The sequence below is a fragment of the Hordeum vulgare genome, chromosome 1H, assembly GCF_904849725.1.
Source record: "Hordeum vulgare subsp. vulgare chromosome 1H, MorexV3_pseudomolecules_assembly, whole genome shotgun sequence".
NCBI classification, from domain to species: Eukaryota; Viridiplantae; Streptophyta; class Magnoliopsida; order Poales; family Poaceae; genus Hordeum; species Hordeum vulgare.
In genome coordinates, this window is record NC_058518.1 from 497,775,725 (window position 1) to 497,790,201 (window position 14,477).

The following is a 14,477-nucleotide window of genomic DNA, read 5'->3' on the forward strand; positions in this document are numbered from 1 at the left end:
ATGACTATGATGTAGTATGATAGGATGGTATTCTCCTTTGAATGTTTCAAGTGGCTTGACTTGGCGCATGCTCATGCATGTAGTTGAAACAAATCAACATAGCCTCTATGGTGTCCTTGTTCATGATGATTTATATCCTGTTCATGCTTGCATTCAATGTTAGTCAAACTCATTGCATCTTGATGACTGTTGTCGCTCTCTAGTTGGTCGCTTCCCAGTCTTTTGCTAGCCTTAACTTGTACTAAGCGGAATACTGCTTGTGCATCCACTTCCGTAAACCCAAAAGTTTTTCCATGAGAGTCCATCATACCTACCTATTTGCGGTATCTACCTGCCGTTCCAAGTAAATTTGCATGTGCCACTCTCTAAACGTTCAAGAAATAATCTGTTTTGCATGCCCGGACCGCTCATGTGGTGACAGGGGGCTATTGGTATGTTCCATGCTAGGAGTGTTATCCTCGACATGTGTTTATTCACTGTCATTCACGAGAAAGGGGCCGGTAATTGGAATGCCCAGTTCCACGCTTAAATCGAAAACATAACTGTAAAACAAGACTCCCCCCGGATTGATGTTAGTATGGACGGTACCTGAGGATTCGGCTAGCCGTGGAGTGTGATTGATTGGTGGTGGGGGAGTTAAAACCTTACTTTTATGTTTGGGAACCGCCTATAGCATGAGTAGCATGGAAGATATTGACAACTCTTGGTCATTGCGTTGACAATGAAAGCATGCCACCCAAAATTATTATCTCTGTTTTCAAAGCTTGAGCTCTGGCACCTCTGCAAATCAATGCTTCCCTCTGCGAAGGGCCTGTTTATTTATTTTCCTGCCGAGTCATCCTCCTCTTATATAAGCACCAATTAGAGAGCACCTCTGTCATTTTTATGCTTTGCTTTTGATTGATATTGAGTATGACTATGACTGGATCTTCGTTGCTATGAATTACAATGTTTAGTCAGCCCTTGATCTTTCAAAGTGCTCTGCATTTATGTTTTGCAGTCTCAGAAAGAGCTAGCGAGATACCACCTATTCATATTGCTTCATGCTTGTTTTGATTGAAGTGTTGATATTTGAAACTCATTATTATTTGCTCGCTAGCTGATTATGCCATTGATATTAGTTTATCATGAGACCTTTGTGTCACTTGCTTATGTGGTTAACTTGTGATCTTGCTGAAATTCTGGTTATGAGTTAGACATAGTTGCAACAACAAGATCAAACAGAGTTTGTCAAAGTTTTTCTTTCTCTCTCAGTTTGTCAACTGAGTTGCTTGAGGACAAGCAAGGTTTTAAGCTTGGGGGAGTTGATATGCTCCATCGTATCTACTTTTCCAAACTCTTTTGCCCTTGTTTTGAACTCTAATTTGCATGATTTGAATGGAACTAACCTGGAATGACGCTGTTTTCAGCAGAATTGCCTTGGTGTTATTTTTGTGCAGAAATCAAAGTTCTCCAAACGCCTGAAAATTTACGGCGATCATTTTTGGAAAATGTGAAAAATATAGGCGCCAAGATCCACCTGAGGGGGTGGGCCAGTGGGCCACAAGCCCTGGCTCCACCACCCCCTGGTGGCGGTGGGCAAGCTTGTGGGGCCCACACAGCTTTGCCGCCCCCAATATGAGGTCTATAAGTTCACTTTCGTCCCAGAAAAAATAAAAAGAGAAGATTTCATCCCGTTTGCGATACGGAGGCGCCGCCACAACCTGTTCTTCTTCTTCGTCCCAGAAAAAATAAAAAGAGAAGATCTGGAGTCCGTCTTGGGCTCCGGAGAGGGGAAATCATCGCCATCGTCATCATCAACCTTCTTCCCTCTCCAATTCCATGAAGCTCTTCGTCGTTCGTGAGTAATCTATTCGTAGGCTCATTGGGCGATGATGAGTAGGATGAGATCTATCATGTAATCGAGGTGGTTTTGATGGGGATTGATCCCTAGTATCCACTATGTTCTGAGATTGATGTTGCTACTACTTTGCCATGCTTAATGCTTGTCACTAGGGCCCGAGTGCCATGATTTCAGATCTGAAATTATTATGTTGTCACCAATATACGTGTGTTTTAGATCCGGTCTTGCAAGTTGTAGTTATCTACTATGTGTTATGATCCGGCAACCCCGCAGTGACAATAACCGGAACCACTCCCGATGATGACCATAGTTTGAGGAGTTCATGTGTTCACCAAGTGCTAATGCGTTGGTCCGGTTCTTTATTAAAAGGAGAACCTTAATATCCCGTAGTTTCCTTTTGGACCCCGCTGCCACGGGAGGGATGGACAATATATGTCATGCAAGTTCTTTTCCCTAAGCACGTATGATGACACACGGAATGCATGCCTACATCACATTGATGAACGGGGGCTAGCCACATATCTCCCCGTGTTATAACTGTTGCGTGATGAATATCATCCAAACAAATCACCGACCCATTGCCTACGAGTTTGTCCTACTATTGCTGCTGTTGTTACTTGTCTTGCTCTGCTGCTACTGTTGCTACTACTGTCGCTTGCTACTTTTGCTACTTGCTACTGCTGTCACTTATGCCGTTCCTTGCCGCTGCTATTACTCGTTACACTGTGCTACCTGCTACAATTTTGGTTCGCTGGTCGTTGACGGGAACTGACAACTTCCGTCAACGAGGCAACTTGGCGCCATTGATAGAATCGTTAGAAATAGTCTGCCGTGTCAACAGATCGTTTGTGACACCGTTGCTATCATACTACTTTGTTGTTACTACTTTGCTTGCAGATACTAATATTTCAGGTGTGGTTGAATCTGACATATTCAGCTGTTAATACTTGAGAGTATCCTCTCACCTCCTATAGGCGTACCAACAAATTTGGGTCGAATACTCTACCCTCGAAAACTGCTACGATCCCACGCGCTGGTGCACCGTCAACAACATTCTTCTAGTTTCGATTGCCGGAGAGTGCTAGCAAGGGGGTGGGGGCAGCCCACCCCGGGGAAGCCCATAGGGCTTAGGGGTGCTGCACCAGCCCTTAGTGGGCTGGTGGGCAAGCCCAAGAAGGCCCCTGCGCAGGAATAAAAGAAATCAAAGAGAAAAGAAAAAAAGGGGGAAGTGGGAAGGAAGGGAAGGACTCCACCTTCCAATCCTAGTTGGACTAGGATTAGAGGAGGAATCCTCCTCCCCCCATCGGCCGACCCCCTTGGGGCTCCTTGAGCCTCAACGCAAGGCCCCTCCCCACCCACCTATATATACGGAGGTTTTAGGGCTGATTTGAGACAACTTTTCCACGGCAGCCCGACCACATACCTCCACGGTTTTTCCTCTAGACCGCGTTTCTACGGAGCTCGGGCGGAGCCCTGCTGAGATTAGATCACCACCAACCTCCGGAGCATCGTCACGCTGTCGGAGAACTGATCTACCTCTCCGTCTCTCTTGCTGGATCAAGAAGGCCGAGATCATTGTCGAGCTGTACGTGTGCTGAACGCGGAGGTGTCGTCCGTTCGACACTAGATCAGAGCGGATCATGGGACGGATCGCGGGACGGTTCACGGGGTGGATCGAGGGACGTGAGGACGTTCCACTATATCAACTGCGTTTATTAACGCTTCGGCTGTGCGATCTACAAGGGTACGTAGATCTGAAATCCCCCTCGTAGATGGACATCGCCATGATAGGTCTTCGTGCGCGTAGGAATTTTTTTGTTTCCCATGCGATGTTCCCCATCAGTGGAATCATGAGCTAGGTTCATGCGTATATGTCATCTCGAGTAGGACACAAATTTTTTCTGTGGGTGGTGATGTGCGATTTGCTGCCCTCCTTAGTCTTTTCTTGATTCCGCGGTATTGTTGGATCGAAGCGGCTCGGACCGACATTACTCGTACGCTTACGAGAGACTTGTTTCATCGCTACGAGCAACTCCGTTGCTCAAAGATGACAGGCAAGTGTCGGTTTCTCCAACTTTAGTTGAATCGGATTTGACCGAGGAGGTCCTTGGATGAGGTTAAATAGAAATTCATATATCTCCGTTGTGGTGTTTGCGTAAGTAAGATGCGATCCTACTAGATACCCATGGTCACCACGTAAAACATGCAACAACAATTAGAGGACGTCTAACTTGTTTTTGCAGGGTATGCTTGTGATGTGATATGGCCAACGATGTGATGAGATATATTGGATGTATGAGATGATCATGTTGTAATAGTTAATATCGACTTGCACGTCGATGGTACGGCAACCGGTAGGAGCCATAGGGTTGTCTTTAAACTAACGTTTGTGCTTGCAGATGCGTTTACTATATTGCTAGGATGTAGCTTTAGTAGTAATAGCATGAGTAGCACGACAACCCCGATGGCGACACGTTGATGGAGATCATGGTGTGGCGCCGGTGACAAAGAAGATCGTGTCGGTGCTTTGGTGATGGAGATCAAGAAGCACGTGATGATGGCCATATCATGTCACTTATGAATTGCATGTGATGTTAATCCTTTTATGCACCTTATTTTGCTTAGAACGACGGTAGCATTATGAGGTGATCTCTCACTAAAATTTCAAGACGAAATTGTGTTCTCCCCGACTGTGCACCGTTGCTACAGTTCGTCGTTTCGAGACACCACGTGATGATCGGGTGTGATAGACTCAACGTTCACATACAACGGGTGCAAAACAGTTGCACACGCGGAACGCTCGGTTAAGCTTGACGAGCCTAGCATGTGCAGACATGGCCTCAGAACACATGAGACCGAAAGGTCGATCATGAATCATATAGTTGATATGATTAGCATAGGGATGCTTACCACTGAAACTATCCTCAACTCACGTGATGATCGGACTTGAGCTAGTGGAATTGGATCATGAACCACTCAAATGACAAGAGAGATGTACTTTTTGAGTGGGAGTTTAGCAAGTAATTTGATTAAGTTAAACTCCAATTATCTTGAACATAGTCTAAGTCCATTTTGAATATATTTGTGTTGTAGATCATGGCTCACGCGACAGTCACCCTGAATTTTAATACGTTCCTAGAGAAAGCTAAGTTGAAAGATGATGGAAGCAAATTTGTAGACTGAGCTCATAATCTTAAGTTGCTCGTGCAAGCTGGGAAGAAGGATTATGTCCTTAATGCTGCGCTAGGAGATGAACCACCCGCCACCGCTGACCAAGATGTTAAGAACGCTTGGTTAACACGTAAGGAGGACTACTGAGTAGTTCAATGTGCAGTCTTGTATGGCTTAGAGACGGGACTTCAACGTCGCTTTGAGCGTCATGGAGCATATGAGATGTTCCAGGAGTTGAAGTTTATTTTTCAAAAGAACGCCCGGATCGAGAGGTATGAGACCTCCGATAAATTCTATGCTTGCAAGATGGAGGAGAATTCGTTTGTCAGTGAACATGTGCTCAAAATGTCTGGGTTCTCAAACCGTCTAGCTGAGCTGGGGATTGAACTCCCGCAAGAATCTATCACTAACAAAATTCTTCAATCACTGCCGCCAAGCTATAAGGGCTTTGTGTTGAACTACAACATGCAAGGGATGAACAAGTCACACGGCGAGTTGTTCGCGATGCTGAAACTCACAGAGTCAGAACTCCGTAAAGAGCAGAGAAGGGTAATTCAGAGAAGAGCGGCAAGTTTGTTGCCAATCCGACGAAGAAACCCAAAGCTGGACCTAAGCCTGATACGGAGTGCTATTATTGCAAGGGTATGGGTCACTGGAAGCACAACTGCCCCAAGTATCTGGCTGATAAGAAGGCGGCCAAAGAAAAATCACGTATATTTGATATACATGTTATTGATATGTACTTAACGAGCTCTCGTAGTAGTGTGTGGGTATTTGATACCGGTTCTGTTGCTCATATTTGCAACTCGAAACAGGAACTGCGGAATAAGCGAAGGCTGGCCAAGGATGAAGTGACGATGCGCGTGGGAAATGGTTCCAAGGTTGATGCAATCGCCGTCGGCATAGTTTCACTTCAGTTAGCATCAGGATTAGTTATGAACATAAATAAATTTTATTTAGTGCCTGCGTTAAGCATGAACATTATATCTGGATCTTGTTTATTGCGAGACGGTTACTCCTTTAAGTCACAGAATAATGGTTGTTCTATTTCTATGAGTAATATCTTTTATGGTCATGCACTCAATGTGAGAGGATTGTTCATATTGAATCTTGATAGTGATAATACACATATACATAACATTGAGACCAAAAGAGTTAGAGTTAACAATGATAGCGCCATGTTTTTATGGCACTGCCGCTTAGGTCATATTGGTGTAAAGCGCATGAAGAAACTCCATACCAATGGACTTTTGGAGTCACTTGACTTTGATTCACTTGACACGTGCGAACCATGCCTCATGGGCAAGATGACTAAAACTCCGTTCTCCGGAACAATGGAGAGTGCAAGTGACTTGTTGGAAATCATACATACCAATGTGTGTGGTCCGATGAGCGTGGAGGCACGCGACGGATATCGTTATTTTCTCACCTTCACTGACGATTTGAGTAGATATGGTCATGTCTACTTGATGAAGCACAAGTCTGAAACATTTGAAAAGTTCAAGAAAGTTCAGAGTGAAGTTGAAAATCATCGTAACAACAAGATCAAGTTCCTACGGTCTGATCGTGGGGGTGAATATCCGAGTTTCGAGTTTTGTGCTCACTTAATACAATGTGGAATTGTTTCATAGTTGACACCGCCTGGAACACCACAGCGTAATGGTGTGTCCGAACGTCGTAATCGTACTTTATTAAAGATGGTGCGATCTATGATGTCTCTTACCGATTTGCCGTTATCGTTTTGGGGTTATGCATTAGAAACAACTGCATTCACTTTAATTAGGGCACCATCAACATCCGTTGAGACGACACCATACGAACTGTGGTATGGCAAAAGAGCAAAGTTGTCGTTTCTTAAAGTTTGGGGATGTTATGCTTATGTCAAAAAGCTTCAGCCTGAAAAGCTGGAACCCAAAGCGGAAAAGTGCATCTTCATAGGTTACCCAAAAGAGACAGTTGGGTATACCTTCTATCTCAAATTCGAGGGCAAAGTGTTTGTTGCTAAGAACGGAGCTTTTCTCGAGAGAATTGAGTGGGAGGAAGATAGAACTTGATGAGGTTGTCGAACCTCTCATCCCTCTGGATGGTGGCACAGGGCAAGGGGAAACCCCTGTCGTTGCGACGCCGGTTGAGGAGGAAGTTAATGATGATGATCTTGAAACTCCAGATCAAGTTCCTGTTGGACCTCGTAGGTCGACGAGACCGCGTACTACTCCTGAGTGGTACGGTAATCCCGTCTTATCAATTATGTTGTTAGACAACAATGAGCCTGCGAATTATGAAGAAGCAATGGTGGGCCTGGATTCCAATAAATGGCTGGAGGCCATGAAGTCTGAGATAGGATCCATGTATGAAAACAAAGTGTGGACTTTGGAAGTACTACCTGAGGGCCGCAAGGCTATTCAGAACAAATGGATCTTTAAGAAGAAGACTGATCTTGACGGTAATGTGACCGTTTATAAAGCTCGACTTGTGGAAAAGGGTTTTTCACAAGTTCAAGGAGTTGACTACGATGAGACGTTCTCACCCGTAGATATGCTTAAGTCCGTCAGAATCATGTTAGCAATAGCTCCATTTTTCGATTATGAAATATGGCAGATGGATGTCAAAACGGCGTTCCTTAATGGTTTCCTTAAGGAAGAGTTGTATATGATTCAATCCGAACGTTCTGTCGATCCTAAAAACGCTAACAAAGTGTGCAAGCTCCAAAGATCCATTTATGGACTGGTTCAAGCATCTCGAAGTTGGAATAAACGCTTTGATGAGGTGATCAAAGCATTTGGGTTTATACAAGTGGTTGGAGAATCTTGTATTTACAAGAAAGTGAGTGGGAGCTCTGTGGCGTTTCTAATATTATATGTGGATGACATATTGCTGATTGGAAACAACGTGGAGTTTTTGGAGAGCATAAAGGATTACTTGAATAAAAGTTTCTCTATGAAGGACCTAGGAGAAGCTGCTTACATTCTAGGCATTAAGATCTATAGGGATAGGTCGAAACGCCTGATAGGACTTTCCCAAAGTACATACCTTGATAAAGTTTTGAAGAGGTTCAAAATGGAACAGTCCAAGAAGGGGTTCTTGCCAGTTTTACAAGGTACGAGATTGAGTAAGACTCAGTGCCCAACAACTGATAAAGATAGAGAGCATATGAGCACCATCCCCTATGCTTCAGCCATAGGTTCTATCATGTATGCAATGTTGTGCACTAGACCGGACGTTAGCCTGGCCATAAGTATGGCACGCAGGTCCAGAGCAATCCAGGAGTGGATCACTGGACGGCAGTCAAGAATATGCTGAAGTACTTGAAAAGGACTAAGGAGATGTTTCTCGTGTATGGAGATGACGAAGAGCTCGCCGTAAAAGGTTACGTCGATGCAAGATTTGACACATATCCGGAAGACACTAAGTCGCAGACCGGATACGTATTTATTCTTAATGGGGGTGCAGTAAGCTGGTGCAGTTCCAAGAAAAGCGTCGTAGCTAATTCGACATGTGAAGCGGAGTACATGGCTGCCTCGGAGGCGGCTAAGGAGGGTGTCTGGATGAAGCAATTCATGACGGATCTTGGAGTGGTGCCAAGCGCACTGAATCCAATAACCTTGTTTTGTGACAACACGGGTGCAATTGCCTTAGCAAAGGAACCATGGTTTCACAAGAAGACCAGACACATCAAACGACGCTTCAACCTCATCCGCGACTACGTCGAAGGGGAGGACGTAAATATATGTAAAGTGCACACGGATCTGAATGTAGCAGACCCACTGACTAAACCTCTTCCACGGGCAAAGCATGATCAACACCAGAACTGTATGGCTGTTAGATTTATTATAATGTAATTCGCATGGTGATGTGAGGGCTAGATTATTGACTCTAGTGCAAGTGGGAGACTGTTGGAATTATGCCCTAGAGGCAATGATAAATAAGTTATTATTATAATTCCTGTGTCAAGATAATCGTTTATTATCCATGCTATAATTGTGTTTAATGAAGACTTAGATACATGTGCGGATACATAGACAAAACACTGTCCCTAGCAAGCCTCTAGTTGGCTAGCGAGTTGATCAAGGATAGTCAGGGTCTTCTGACTATGTACAAGGTGTTGTTACTTGATAACTCGATCACATCATTGGGAGAACCGTGTGATGGACTAGACCCAAACTAATAGACATAGCATGTTGATCGTGTCATTTTGTTGCTACTGTTTTCTCCGTGTCAAGTATTTATTCCTATGACCATGAGATCATATAACTCACTGACACCGGAGGAAAATTTTGTGTGTATCAAACGTCACAACGTAACTGGGTGGCTATAAAGATGCTCTACACGTATCTCCGAAGGTGTCCGTTTAGTTAGTATGGATCAAGACTGGGATTTGTCACTCCGTGTGACGGATAGGTATCTCGGGGCCCACTCGGTAATACAACATCACACACAAGCCTTGCAAGCAATGTGACTTAGTGTAAGTTGCGGGATCTTGTATTACGGAACGAGTAAAGAGACTTGCCGGTAAACGAGATTGAAATAGGTATGCGGATACTGACGATCGAATCTCGGGCAAGTAACATACCGAAGGACAAAGGGAATGACATACGGGATTATATGAATCCTTGGCACTGAGGTTCAAACGGTAAGATCTTCGTAGAATATGTAGGATCCAATATGGGCATCCAGGTCCCGGTATTGGATATTGATCGAGGAGTCCCTCGGGTCATGTCTACATAGTTCTCGAACCCGCAGGGTCTGCACACTTAAGGTGCGACGTTGTTTTATGTGTATTTGAGTTATATGGTTTGTTACCGAATGTTTTTCGGAGTCCCATATGAGAGCACGGACGTCACGAGGGTTTTCGGAATGGTCCGGAGACGAAGATTGATATATAGGATGACCTCATTTGATTACCGGAAGGTTTTCGGAATTACCGGGAATGTATCGGGAATGACGAATGGGTTCCGGATGTTCACCGCGGGGGGGGGGGGGGGGGCAGCCCACCCCGGGGAAGCCCATAGGCCTTAGGGGTGCCGCACCAGCCCTTAGTGGGCTGGTGGGCAAGCCCAAGAAGGCCCCTGCGCAGGAATAAAAGAAATCAAAGAGAAAAAAAGGGGGATGTGGGAAGGAAGGGAAGGACTCCACCTTCCAATCCTAGTTGGACTAGGATTGGAGGAGGAATCCTCCTCCCCCCCTTCGGCTGACCCCCTTGGGGATCCTTGAGCCTCAAGGCAAGACCCCTCCCCTCCCACATATATATATGGAGGTGTTAGGGCTGATTTGAGACAACTTTTCCACGGCAGCCCGACCACATACCTTCACGGTTTTTCCTCTAGATCGCGTTTCTGCGGAGCTCGGGCGGAGCCCTGCTGAGATTAGATCACCACCAACCTCCAGAGCGCCGTCACGCTGCCGGAGAACTCATCTACCTTTCCGTCTCTCTTGCTGGATCAAGAAGGCCGAGATCATCGTCGAGCTGTACGTGTGAGGAACGCGGAGGTGCCGTCCGTTCGGCACTAGATCGAAGCGGATTGTGGGACGGATCGCGGGACTGTTCGCGGGGCGGATCGAGGGATGTGAGGACGTTCCACTACATCAACCGCGTTTATTAACGCTTCTGTTGTGCGATCTACAAGGGTACGTAGATCTGAAATCCCCCTCATAGATGGACATCACCATGATAGGTCTTCGTGCGCGTAGGAATTTTTTTGTTTCCCATGCGACGTTCCCCATCACATGGCCATCGGAGAGCATCGAGCCACGAACTCTGCCCATGAGTACCGTGCTATCACCACGAGGGCTGTCGTCCCTGCATCCAATACCTTGACATCACCTCACCCGAGACACGCCGCTACCCCAACAAAAGAGACGAGCAAAAAGACCCCGCCCTTCGCACCCATGAACGCCCGTCAGCACCGAAGCCCAATAGACCGGCCAAAACTGGCTTCCATCGATGCGTCTTGCCGCACCGGTCACGAGACGAGCTCGGTCCTGTTGCATCGGGCGCGAGACGAGCTCAGTATTGTTGCACCGAACATGAGGCAACGATGGACAACAGCTGGGAAAGGCCTAATTCTTCGATGAAAGAAGCGCCCGGACGACGCGGAAACGGATGGACGCCACCGCCGGAAGGCCGTCGGGAGCCCCATCCTTTTCGTTTTTGCAACTCAAGATGGTCTCTTTTGCTTGGTATGTACTTAATTTTATCCAATTTTGTTCTTTTGTTGTTTCAACACTTAAAGTGCTAAGGAAAGTGTTCAAAACAAACCTTGAACTTATACACGAAAGCTAAATTAAACCTGAACTTACAATCCGTGAAATCAGCAAACCAAACTCTCCGATCCCGGTCTATTTTAAACCTTGATAGCGTTTTCAAACAGAGATCATTGATGTGGCAGGTTGAATACCAGGATTTGTTGACTGTGGACGTTACTGGCCGGCCCAACATGCGCGCAACAAGATTTTTTTTATTTTTGATTTATTTCATATTTGGAATACTAAAAAACCAAAAAACATACAACTGTCGATTGCCGAGAGGGCCAGCCACCAGGTGCGGAGCGAGGATTTTTTTTTCATAATAATGAGGGAAGTAAAAATACAAAGAAAATAGAAAATCTTTGAAGTCAAACTAGCGACTTGCTGCTGCTAAACTCGACCCACATGCACTAGAACCAATGTCCACGGTCAACAATCCCGGGATTCAACCTGCCACGTCAACTATCTCTGTTTAGAAACACTATTAAGGTTTAAAATAGACCGGAATCCAAGAGTTTGGTGTGCTGATTTCATCGATTGTAATTTTATATTCGTTTAGCTTTCGTGTACAAGCTTAAGGGGTTTTTTTCCGACTTTTTCCAAGTGCTAAACCAACGTATCGGTCGAGAAATCTGGGTGACAATGACAACATAGCAGGACACGCCCATGACACGAGACTTTTGCACCATGTATGCATGTTGCCTGCCGGCCAGTTTCGGCGAGCGCGCTCGTGCGGAGTAGTTTGTGGGGCTACGGACGAGCCGGCGCCCCATCCCGCGCGTCCCCGTGCACGAGCCGGCGCCGGCGTGGGCATGCCGTTCTCGCGCCATGCCGCTCCGGTCTCTGTGTTCCGCCTAGTGCACGATCCCATGCTCGATCATGGCGCGCGCGCGACGCACATCGGCACACGTAGGAGGCGGACAGGAATGGCACGGCCTAAAGTCGTGCCGGGCCGCCGGGTTTGGGCGATTGTTGACCCGGATTGCATGGCGTTTCTCACGAAATTTCCGATCCCTGCTGGTGGTGGGTGTACCGGCCAGAATAATGGCTGGTATCCTCTCCCGCTACGTTTTCCACGGGCATTTCGCATTCTTCGCGTTGTGCAGCAATAGTTCAACGTACGCGGACACGAACAGCTCCCGTTTTTGTCCGATCGATGAACCGAACCACCACTTGGTACTACTACTACTACTGCAGCCTGTCAAATGCCCACTGCTACCACCAAACACGGGACAAAGGCCAAGTAATGCGATCGCATATTCTCGATGTGGAACAGCATTCTGACCAAGACCAACACATCGGTTGCTCTGCTCGGAATTGATGGCGTGAGGTCGCCCGCGGTGGCCAGGCGACAGCGCATGCGGGCGGCGGGCCGGGCCGGGCCGGCGGCAGCCCTCTCGATTTACGACGGCCGGCCACTAGGAGCGGCAAAGCTAGCTTGCGTGCGTGCGTGCGTGCGTGTATTTACTTGCTCCTTGGCTGGCCTCTGCGCCGTCCGTCCACGCGCGCATCATCACCGCCGGCCATCATCGTCTTCGTCTGGTAGCCGTGCCGGGGGCGCTCGAGAGCACCGCATTAACTCGCCTGACGCGCCGCTCCAGCGACCTCCACTCCACTGCGCCTGCTCTGCTCATCCACTGCTCGCTGCCGCTGCCGCTGCCGCTGCGACTGCCGGCGTAATTGTGCACCAACTGCACCAGGCTGTGTCGACGTAGGCTGCTGCTGCTGCTGCTGCTACCTGGCTAGCGGATGCATTTGAAGAGGAACTGTACCTGCTGCTTCCCATGGCTTTCGCTCACGTCCTTTGACTTGCATAGCTCGCCACCCCCACGCACGGTCCTCGATCACATCGGCCGTCGACTGAACCGGCCACGCTAAATCATCATAATAAATTAATTAGTGTATCGCTCGTTTGGGCTTGATGATTCTGGCCAGAGCAGCACAAGTAGGTTTTCCAGGTGGAAAAGCTGGATGGATCGATGGATGATCGGTGTCTCCGTTCCCCAGGAAGCCAGAAACCTGGCGCGCCTGCCGGACGGCCGGCAACCGAGAAGGACGGGGCCCGTGCATGCAGCGCCAGCCATGATCACGATCCAAGAGCAAACCTGCCCCGCCATGTTCCTTTCCAACGCGCACCGCCGGGTCCCTACCGGCTAGCTGTGCGCCCACGGAGTGAGGTCGACGGATCGGCGCCCGCTGTCCGTCCCGGCGACGACAGAGGAACAAACTGGACGGACGGCCCCGGCTCTGGTATCGACTGTCTGTCCCACCCCGTGCTGTGCTGTGCTGTGCCGTGCGTGGCAACGGCGTGCGGTGTGGGGGGACGGAACCGGGGTCTGGCTCTGGCTGGCTGGCTGGCAGTGGCACGGCAGCGGAGCCTATGAACAGTCCCAAGCGCCAGTGGCAAAGTGGGGCGTGGCCGCTTCGGGTTAACATACGTACGTACATGCCAGCCTACTGGGCGTACGTGAAAGCTCCGCGTCGAGCGTGTAGTCGCCCTTTTGTTCGACACAAGTGTCTTTATTTGCTTTTTTTAGGGTAACACCAAGATTTATTTATATTTATCGAAATCACGAATACATTTCGGATCATGGGGTTGACGTAGCCACACATGACCCCTCTGATCTAAAAGAATGCGAAAACTTGACTAGGCTATGATCTTCTCTCTCAGACTCTCTATCTTCCAACATAAAATAAACACTAGTAGTTCTATGAAGAATCTCATGTAAAAACCAGTCCACATGCAAGAGAGGTATTTTTTCTAGATCAACGGGGAAGGGCTCCACGGCTCCATTTATTCAGAAAGAAGCCCGCGAAAAGAGGTATGATACAGAGTGTTGAGAGGCAAATAGGAATGCCAGCTAAAACGATCTATAAGAAAACAAACACAGCTAGGGCTCAGTGGGAGAAATTGCACAACAACACCTGGTCATATTACAACAAAACGATCAAGAGGGCGGGTCATATTGCAACTCAAGAGGGCGGCAATGCTACAGTGGGGGGTCAGTCTTCATGCTAAGAGAACCTCGGGAGAGCCCAGGACATCCAAGACCAAAATGGGGCTCTGTTCAGCAGCAACATCCCTCATCCTCAGCTTGAACAGCGAGGTATCAGGTATGAAGGTGTTCACCCCACCTCAGTTCGAAGAGAAAGCCAAGACACACCATTGAACACCACACTCTTTCTGAGCTTCCATGAAGCCCAAAGGGCACCAACAGAG